Source organism: Schistocerca serialis, chromosome 6 (genome assembly GCF_023864345.2).
Source record: "Schistocerca serialis cubense isolate TAMUIC-IGC-003099 chromosome 6, iqSchSeri2.2, whole genome shotgun sequence".
NCBI lineage: Eukaryota > Metazoa > Arthropoda > Insecta > Orthoptera > Acrididae > Schistocerca > Schistocerca serialis.
In genome coordinates this window covers 384,179,247-384,190,079 of record NC_064643.1, presented here as the reverse complement: position 1 = coordinate 384,190,079, position 10,833 = coordinate 384,179,247, and the positions used below count along the sequence as shown (strand labels likewise).

At 42.3% G+C, this 10,833-nt stretch overlaps 1 protein-coding gene across 1 annotated transcript in view; it reads left to right on the top strand.

Moving 5' to 3' along the window:
• Positions 1-3,888: 3,888 nt before the first annotated feature.
• Positions 3,889-10,833, top strand: part of LOC126484127 (uncharacterized) — a 203,477-nt gene continuing 196,532 nt past the window's right edge. Inside the window, exon 1 of the mRNA XM_050107513.1 lies at positions 3,889-3,987. The gene's annotated coding sequence lies outside the window, so the exon portion shown is untranslated. The remainder of the gene's footprint in view (positions 3,988-10,833) is intronic.

Genomic DNA, 10,833 nt, shown 5'->3' with positions numbered 1-10,833 from the left:
GGAAAAGGAAATGGGACATGTGTTAGATGACGACAAAGCTAAAGAAAAATCAAGACACGTTCATAGGATTTGTCGACCCGGAAAAAACGTTCCACAATTTCAAATGGTGCAAGATGGCCATTCTGAGAATAATGGCGATAAACTGTAGGGAGCTACGAGTAATACACAATATCTGCAAGAAGCAAGAGGGAATAATAAGAGTGGTCGACCAAATACGAAGTGCTCGGGTTAAAAATGGTGTAAGAGAAGGGTTTGGTATTTCGCCCTTACTGTTCAACCTGTATATCGAAGAAGGATTGATGAAAGTATAAGGAAGGTTTAGGAGAGAGATTTAAATTCAAAGTGGAAGGATATTTCTCATACGATTCGCTGGTGACATTGCTATCCTGAGTGAAAGTGAAGAATGATTACTCGTACATGATCTGCTGAAAGAAATAAACAGTCTAATGAGTACAGATTATGGATTGAGAGTAAATTGAAAGTAGTAACAAGTAGCAGAAATGAGAACAGCGAGAAACTTAACATCAGAATTGATGGTCACGAAGTAGATGACGTTAAGTAACTCTGCTACCTAGGCCGCAAAATAACCAATGACGGACGGAGCAAAGAGTACATCAAAAGCAGAGTAGCACTGGCATAAAGGGCATTCCAGGCCTTGATAAGTCGACTAGTATCAAATATAGACTTTAATTTGAGGAAGACAGTTCTGAGAATGTGCGTTTTGAGCACAGCGTTGTATGGTAGTGACACGTGGACTGTAGGAAAACCGGAACAGTAGAGAATCGAAGCATTTGAGATGTGATGCTACAGATGGATGTTGAAAATTAGGTGGCATGATAAGGTAAGGAATGAGGAGGCTCCCACAGAACCATTGAGGAAAGGAGTTCACAGAAAACGGTGACAAGAAGAAGTAATAGTATGACAGGCCGTCTGTCAAGACATCAAGGGAATGACTTCCATGATACTAGAGGGAGTTCTAGAGGGCAAAAATTGTAGAAGATGACAGAGATTGGAATGCGTCCAGAAAATGATTGATTACGTATGTTGCAAGTGCTTCTCTGGGCTGATGAGTTTGACACAGGAGAGGAATTCGTGGCGGGGTGCATCAAACCAGTCAGAAGACTGATGGCCAAAAAAAAAAGGGGGGGGGGCCGCAGCTCGGATGGTTGACTGATCTGCGACCGACTGTAAGCAAGGAGAATCTATGTGGTGGAAGACGGCCGGGATGACAGGTTGTGCACCCTCCCCTTCTAATGTAGTGGCGAAGAAAGGCTGCACTCTATTTGCAGTGCGGACAGAAGCCCGTTCGCGGCTTGAGCGCCACGGAGATAAGCTTTTCTTGTTACTTTTAGCTTTTTATTTTACTTGTATGAAATGTTGTTAGTCATTTTCGGCACCAGTACGACTGATGACGAGGAAACCTAGTCGAAAGTTCAGACGTGGGGTCTCATATCGATCTAGTTTACGACAAGAGTCGAGCAGCTGCTGGGGTATAGCTTCCCATTCTTGCACCAGTGCCTGTCGGAGCTCCTGAAATGCCGTAGGGGTTTGAAGACGTGCAGCGATATGTCGACCGAGAGCATCCCAGACGTGCTCGATATGGTTTTGATCTGAAGAACAGGCAGGCCACCCCATTCGCCTGATATCTTTTGTTTCAAGGTACCCCTCCACCATGGCAGCTCGGTGGGGTCGTGCGTTCTCATCCATCAGGAGGAAGGTGGGACCCACTGCACCCCTGAAAAGGCGGACATACTGGTGCAAAATGACAGCCCGATACACCTGTCATGTTATACTTTCTCTGTCAAAGACATGCGAGGTTGTACGTGCACCAATCATAATCCCACCCCACACCATCAAACCACGACCTCCATACACGTCCCTTTCAAGGACATTAAGGGGTTTGTATCTGGTTCCTGGTTCACGCCAGATGAAAACCTGGCGAGAATCACTGATCAGACTATACCAGGAGACGTCCGTGAACATAACATTGGACCACTGTTTAATGACCATATTCTGTGTTCTTGACATCAGGCCTTACGGGCTCTCCTGTGACCAGGGGCCAGTGGAATTCACGTTGCAGGTCTCCGGCAATAAACCATGTCTGTTCAGTCGTCGGTAGACTGTATGTCTGGAGACAACTGTTCCAGTGGCTGCGGTAATGTCCCGAGCAAGCCTACCAGTAGTATTCCGTGACCGTCTGCGGGCACTGGTGGTGAGATATCGGTCTTCTTGTGGTGTTGTAGACTGTGGACGCCCCGTGCGGTAGCGCCTGGACACGTTTCCTCTCTGCTGGAATCGTTGCCGTAATCTTGAGATCACACTTTGTGGCACACGGAGGGCCCGTGCTATGACTTGCTGTGTCGCCCTATTATTCCACCCCTGATAACGTCATCAACATGTGTTCTTTGAGCCGTTTTCAACACACAGTCACCATTACCACGTCTGAAAACATCTTCACACTTACTCACTTCACCGTACTCTTACATGCACCAACACACGTCTGCATATGTGGACTGCTGCCAGCACCACCGTGCGACGACCGGAGGTCAAACGCACCGTATGGTCATACCCCGAGGTGATTTAAGCCCGCAAACCGCCCACCAGAGCGTTGTTTCACCATGTATCAGTATAATCCTTAATTTATGAGCATGAGTGTAGTTGTGCGGCCATCTCGACACGCCTCTTGGTCGATCCACATTCCCAACTAGCGAAACGTGTCCGTAGTCCACGTCCATGCCCTCCACGCTCACTGCTTTGATATTCCCGCAAGAGAACTGAAGGTGGTGGATTCACTGCCCAACGAAGCGAATCAGTCGTATGAATGCGTGGTGTCTGTTCTTTCGGAGGTATCCGAAAGAATAGACACGACAAAGTCATAGAAATGAAGAAGAAAAGTGTTTTTCAAGTTTTAAAACTCTTGTTATTTTACGAACTTTTCTGTGCTTTTTTTCATGTGTTTGATCCTGCAGATTGCTTTCTTCCTTGTTTAATACTGTTAATCTATTTTCCTAGGGGCCTTAACTTCGGAGCAATTTTTGTTTTACGTAATTTCGATTTGTTATGAATTTGAAGCCTTCTATAACACACGTGGATATTTAAAGTGTTGCGCTGCGCGTGGTTAGCCGAGCGGTCTAGGCGCTGCAGTCATGGACTGTGCCGCTGATCCTGGCGGAGGTTCGAGTCCTCCCTCAGGCATGGGTGTATCTCTTTGTCCTTAGGATAATTTAGGTTAAGTAGTGAGTAAGCTTATAAGCTTAGGGACTGATGACCTTAGCAGTTAAGTTCTATAAGATTTCATACACATTTGAACATAAAGTGTTGCTCATGAAGTTGCGAAATGCTAAATATTGAGTCCACTAACTGGTTTTTTTTTTTATTTTTGACGGTAGGTTAAAAAAATTTAACTTTCTTCAAGTCCTGGATGATATTGCTAGTCCTTTTACATTCTGATTGTAAAATAAAGGTGTTGTTCCTTTTCATCGTGAATGACGTTTTAATTTAACCTAGATCCTGTCCTTCCACTCAGAAACATTTGCTGGCGCCGACTTAGGCGCAATTGTGAGACCCAACTGGTTATGTGTGCGCAAGATTTTTTCTGTCAATTCTGCTCAAGCACATTGCACAGACTCATATCCCGAAAACAGTTACCCAACGCAAAGGTCTGATACCGCCTAGAGGGCAGCACGGTAGCGATATCGGCCCGCGAGCCGCAGTACGCCGGACGGCCGCCAGAGCCGGAGGCGCTGCCGTGCAGAACGCGGGACGTAAGCGGAGCCGGCGGAGCGGGAGCCGTGGCGCGGCGCGGCGTGGCGGCGCCGAAGACGAGGACGTCGACGGCGCGCGGCCGTCTGCGGGCGTCGCGGTGCGGCGCTCAGTCGGCGCAGGGCGGCCGCGCGTCCCGACACCCAGCGGCGCCTCCACGGCCATCGCACCCTGCCGCCGGTGGGGAGCCGACGACCGGCGCCGGCCACGCAACACTAGCTCACAGTGAGTACCGCCGCCAGCTGTGGTTCGCATATTAAGCGCGCACTCCTTCAATACGGGCTCGCCTCAGTTTTATTTTTCTCTTACAATTTTCAATAAGGGCACGCAGTGCTGCCGCATTTAACTCCACTGCGAAAATTTATACGGATGAAAATAGCTTCTATTTCTCCAGTGATTACTGAACTGAATGACTCTGGTGCGAAAGAATAAGAGACTATCATCCCATTGTAGTAATGTTCAAGTGTACAGAAAGGGTCTGACGCTAGCTGTTCATTAATTCTACCCGTACCCCAATTAGGAAACGTACTAATAGTACCTGAGGAAGATAATATACATGTTTACTAGTCATTATAGTGTATTTCAAACGTTTGTGTCATATTGAAACAAATGATGACTTCACAGCCGATGATATTGAGATAGGTAACTAGGTAACCAATGGTCGGAAATGCATTTTCATTGTGTTATGGACATACACAACATACACAACGTACACCGCATAACAGCAGCATAGGTCTTAGTAACTCTTGAAAACGACGACCGCCAGTCTCAATATATCTGCCGGAGACCCCTGGAATCTTCATCCGTTTCTCCTGGTGTCAGAGTGGCCCGTGTCCTGTTCCAACAGACACCAAAATCATTGAGACACCGCGGCAGAAATGAATTTGCCGTTGCAGTACATGCCGTTGTGAGACTGGAGCTCGTCGCTTTGAATATTTACTATGAGCTTTGTTATTGTTATGCGGTGTACGCTGTGCGTGTCCGTAACACAATAAATATACATTTCTGACCATTGGTTCGCCACCTCAATATAACCGGTTGTGGGCTCACTATCACTTGTTTCAATTTGATGCAAAATTTTGAGACACCCTGTACATAGGGTGCACCCGAACTCATCCGACATTATTTCAGAGCTTGTCCAGATAATCTCTGATAATGGTTCTTTTATGCAGTTAATAAGGGAACTGCATTATTTATGTGCAAGTTGATCTTCTGCTCTCGGATATGCCATCGTAATCCAACAAGGTGAGAGCACACAGCAAATATATGATTGTAAATACAGCTGGATCCTCTCTCGCCTCTCGCCTCTTAAGCGGGATCACAACCCTTGTGATTAATTCCTTAAGGTACTGGATGGTTACTTGGGACCTAGCACATGCGCAATAAAGGTAAAATATTTATTTGCACCAATACCGTTTGTAAATAATTTCTTAAACTATCTTAATCTTACTTGATCACATTTACCATTTGTTGGCTGAAAGTCACCACTTTTTAACGATTTACATTTTATTCAAGCCATATCAGATTTCATCAATATACAGCGATAACAGACTTCACCGAGAGGAGATCAGTGTCTCTCAGGGATAATTTAGCAGTAATTTGGAATAACTCATCCAGGATTTTCAGTGGCTCGGTACATAGTAATACTGTGTTTGATTTCTTACCCCACGTTATCTTTGCAGTGCACTGAAAATATCTCGACAACAGCGTAAATGTCGGTTATATGCGATGGATTGTAACAAACGTATTCCGTGTACTCACGTACTTCGTGTTGCCAACAATACTGCCTGCGTTATTCTTCGCCGTCAATCTAGCATTCAGCACTGCTGGGATCTGCCTCGACCCGTTTTTCCGGAAATAGTAGTTGCAAGTTAACACTGGTACACAGCAGTCTTGACAGGTGTACTAATGGACCGGTGGCCGATAAGAATCTCATGCGAAAGTGCCTCAGTGACACTACATCGAGCTGTCCCCGCAGCATCGGCTGCGATGTTAAATAACTATTCCGCCTTTATGAAGATGATTACAAGAAACCGGATCTTTTCATGTTATGGTGTTTGCGTACTACAGACATTTTCACTGTTTCGAAGCTATTGTTAGAGGACAAAATGTAACTGGGTTAACAAACTGACAGAGACAACTATATTCTATTTTCGGAGGCACCGGAGACCGTGATCTTTTACACTAAAATACCCGAAAATGTCCCTGAAGTAACTTCTAAATTGCGTCGAGGAGGTTCACGTTCACCTTGTTTATTAAATAATGGTTTCTCATACCTCATTTAATTTCGATTTTTCATTCATCGGTTTAGTGAGTATATCTGATGCAAATTAAAAGAGTATTTCCCATTTCTAAAGCATTTCCCTGCCCGAGCGGTAGCACAAACAAGAAATATCCTTCAGTGGGGGCTTGAAGGGCCCGAGCGGTAGCACAAACAAGAAATATCCTTCAGTGGGGGCTTGAAGGCTAACTATGAACCTGTGTGTGTCTTTTTGTCGATTAAGGGCGACCAGTTGCGAGGTTATCATAGCTCTCGCTAAAATAATTGGAAACGAATGTGGTTAAACAATCTTGAGCTGTAAAAAATAGCAAAACAGTGGACTACCAGTGGAAAGTAATTAGTTACTCAATCTTTCAACCTCTTTACCCTCTTTAAAAGTACTGATCATACGTTTAGTGAGCCACAACAAGTATCCGTAATAATTTCATGACTGAAGACTGAAATTAAGCAACACTTTTCTCTTTCTAGCAATTGTTACGGAGGAATCTCGCGAAAGAATATAGTATTTTTGGCGATAATTGCGAAGCAGCATGACTACTTGAGGTGCTGCGAATATTTTGGCACCTGATATGAGGTGAGAAGGTAGAAAAAAGTGGGTGTTGTACTCGTAATATGTCTTTAGAACCTAAAATATGATCAATCCCACAAAACTTGCACAATGGAGGAGGTTGAAAGCAATAAGATTAAATTTCTTATTTTGTTTGCAAATCATTTCCACCTGGTAACGCACAAATACCGCATTCAGCTGTGCTGATCAGACCAGCGGTAAATTTAATGCATGGCGAATGGTTAAAAGTAAAGCAATGTTTACAAACATTTAGGGCGAACAGTTTATTGCGACTTTATATACAGTGAATCATAATGTTGGTGATTAAATGACTGTTTATTTTACGAAGTAATATTTTCAGGATAGAGACAGCTACAACAACAGTATGAGAGTATCATCCATCATCCGGTAAACAACTGCTCAAGAATTCTGTCTACTACTAGAAAACAGATCTTCATTACTCTTCATTAAAAATCGCTTAAGGCCTGAAAGGGGTGAATGTTTAAACTCCTGAGAAAAAGCCTAAATTGCATGATATATAGTACACCTTAATTTCGAAGCCACCTTTCCTGTTCAGCTGAATAATTACGGTTCCGGACCTCAATCGGAAATAACGGAGCTCTTCTTATAGGGTCACTTCGTTGTCTGTCTGTCTGTATGTTCGACTGCCAAAACTCTTTTTCTGAGGTACGAAGAAAAGAACCGAAAACGGTCGAGTCAGGATTATATCACAAGACAAAAAGATTTCTGCTTGTTGTTATTCGACTGACTGTCTATCCGTCCTTCTGTTAAGCCCTCTTTTATGAAGGAATGGATGGGCGTATAAAGTTGAAATTTATGTCATGTACTAAGGTACGTCAATCCAATCAAAAGATATAGTTATTTATGTCCCATATTTTTACAATCGTTAAGTCTTTAATAAAAGCCTATACCATACTTCTCATAGGCGTAGACCATGAAATTTGACAAGAAGAAAGGTTTCACTGTATGAGCAAAGGAAACATTCGAAAATTGTGAATTTATAATTATATCACATGAAAAATATATCCATTAACATTTGATATCTGACTTCAAAAGTAAAATTAAAACATCATCGAGAGTCGTGAAATCTCTGCGACCGGTATCTTCCCAGTATCAATGTCGGTAGCAGGAAGATTCCGTCGCGACCCTCGATTCGCTAAATGGATGAACTGTCTATATACATAATCAAATTAGTACGAATCCGTCAGTGAGAGAGTCTACTCGCAACTAACCTTTTCCTTTTTTTCTTTTCGAAAGCTGTTGTATATGTAGTTCATCAGATAGATACACATATGCGACAAATAGCTTGCTGCCAATTAGATTCTTAATTCTGTTCTGAAAGCAAGTACTATTTCACTCTTATGAAAGATCATCTGACGCTAACGGAGTTAGATTAGGAAATGAGACACTTAAAGTAGTAGATGAGTTTTCTTTTGTGGGGAGCAAAATAACTCATGATGATCGAAGTAGAGAGGATATAAAATGTAGACTGCCAATGCAAGGAAAGCGTTTCTGAAGAAGAGAAGTTTGTTAACCTCATGTATAGATTTAACTGTCAAGAAGTCTTCTCTGAAGGTATTTGTATGGAGTATAACCATGTACGCATGTGAAACATGGACGATAAATTGTTTAGACAAGAAGAGAATAGAAGCTTCCGAAATGTGCTGCTACAGAAGAATTCTGAAGATGAAATGGATAAATCACGTAACTAATGAGAAGGTACCGAACAGATTTGGGAAGAAGAGGAATTTGTGGTACAACTTGCCTATAAGAAGGGCTCGGTTGGTAGGACAAGTTCTGAGGCATCAAGGGATGACCAATTTAGTACTGGAGTGCAGCGTGGAGGGTAAAAATTGTAGAGGGAGACCAAGAGATGAATGCACTAAGCATATTCAGAAGGATGTAGGTTGAAGTAGGTACTTCGAAATGAAGAAGCTTGCACAGGATAGGGTAACGTGGACAGCTGCATCAAACCAGTCTCTGGAGCGCAAACCACAACACCGGCAACAACAAGATCATCTAAATATGTGCGGCGTGCAGTCACGCCTGAATAAAAATTTCATAGGTTGATACCTAACTGTTTGCATTTAGTCGTTATACAACAAACTTGTAGCCCCCGTGACACATATGTAGCCAAATTTTTTCTCGTTTAGAGTTACACATAGTAAGAGACCACAAACGTTCAGTACTGACCACCCTAGCAATATTTTATTACTTTATTACTAACGTGCTGTAAACAATGAACGAATGATACACTTTTGTAGCATTTTTATCCACTTTCAGAACTGCAGTTTCTTGTATCTCAGTGGATTACCATACACTTAGCCATAGCCTTGGGGTCAGCTCTCGTTGAGTTTCTTATCAACGTGGGTGTTTGTCCAAATTATTCTGCTTAAATTGGGGTAAAAAATTATAATTTTCATATCTGTAACAGATTCACTTTAATCGGTTCGTTTTTATGAAAATAGAGAAACTGAAATTTTTACCGTTTTACTAATGACGCTGTCTTAAAGGTATCAGATTAATGACTGGCTATAAACTCGGAATCTATGAGGCGGTTCATAAATCTCTAATAGAGTATGTGTTATGGATCTAAATTCCAGATTTTCGGTATTTCAGAGAGTCATGATGGTCCGAATGAAAGTTACGACATTACTTGGCCCTTCAATGAGTAGAAAAATTCTAGTTTGATATTTTAAAAAGAAGGTCCACGTCGTTTCATGTACGTCACGTGTTTCACGAACTTTTTCTCAATCTGTCTCTGTTTTACATTGAATTATTTATGTGCTCTGTTTGGTCAGTGCATAATTTCCACGCGACGTGGACTTAAATCACTGAAAATACGAGAGTAGCTCAGCTAGTGAAGGGAAGTTGCATACTGGAAATTATTTCAGGATATATGAAAACTAACAAATTGATAAGTGAAGAGATTGGAGGAGAAGATGTAGTTGTGATTGTAGTGAAAGTAGTGAAAGTAGAACTGAGATGAGAGGAACACGTAATGAAGTGTGAGGATGATAGCTGAAGCAGCTCTTTGCTGGATTTCCACGAATCGAGAAACAAAGGAGTGGATTATGGGTGGATAAGATCAGGTACCATGCTGGAGCAACACGGATACGCATAGCTAAAGACCGAAAAGTATTGTAAAGTCCAGAGGGCTCCCTTAACTAGTGAAAATAGAGATGTTGATGAGCAAACTAGGCGAATAGTGCTTCTTGCGTCAATATATTGCACTCGAATTCGAAGGGACGACGTTTCAAATCCCTGTCACACGATTCATATTTAGAATTTTCATGGCTTTCCTTAACATCTCACGGCAAATGTCGGGATGGTTTCTTTGTAAAGGATATCGCAAATATCTCTCTGGACCTTCTCGAATCCGAGTTTATGCTCCGTAACCGAATACCGCGTCGTCAACGAGACGTGGAAACTGTAATCGTCATTGAAATTAAAAGTATCTTGTTTTACATTTTGGGCCTTTTTTAGTTTTGCATCAAGTTGACTATTCTCACTCTATCATTGTAATAATATCTGTCAGATGCAGTTATAGAGATGACCAGATCTTATTTCGATATATTTTCGTTGGGCCGTACGGTTGCCATTCAGATCTATAATCATTTCAGTGACGAAGAAATGTACAGTATGCCATTAGATTTCTGGTAAAAATAACTTCGACTTCAGATTCCGAATTTGAGATTCTGTTTCGAAAAAATATGATTACTGTAGTTTCTACTATCCTTTTGTAATGGTTTCGAAGCTTGTTCTTAAAGTAAGCGAACATGCGTACATTCAAAGAAAGATATTCTGGTTCCCACCTTTGCACAATGGTGGTCACTGGGATCGATTGGTTTGCCTTAGTTTATTAAGTAAATCTAATTAAGTATTGCCGGCAGGCGATATGATCCTCATTACTTCCGCGTGTTGCGTTTCAATCGAATTTTTTCACCTGACATCGAAGTACAAATTTTAGCCAGGTCCTTCACTCTACAACACGCTATAAGCATCTATACCTGTAGATGCATGCCTGTACTTCTACTTCCAGTTATGGCCGGCACATTCAGCTTGAGTACTGTGATTATCGTTTCAGGGAAAATGCTCCCTTACAATTTACGCATTGTTATTCCCTCAGTCGCGTTAAGATTATAAGAGGAACAGATATCTGATACCACTCCGAATTCTGAATGAAAACATCGTGAAGTGAGGGATGTCACTTTGTTAGCAC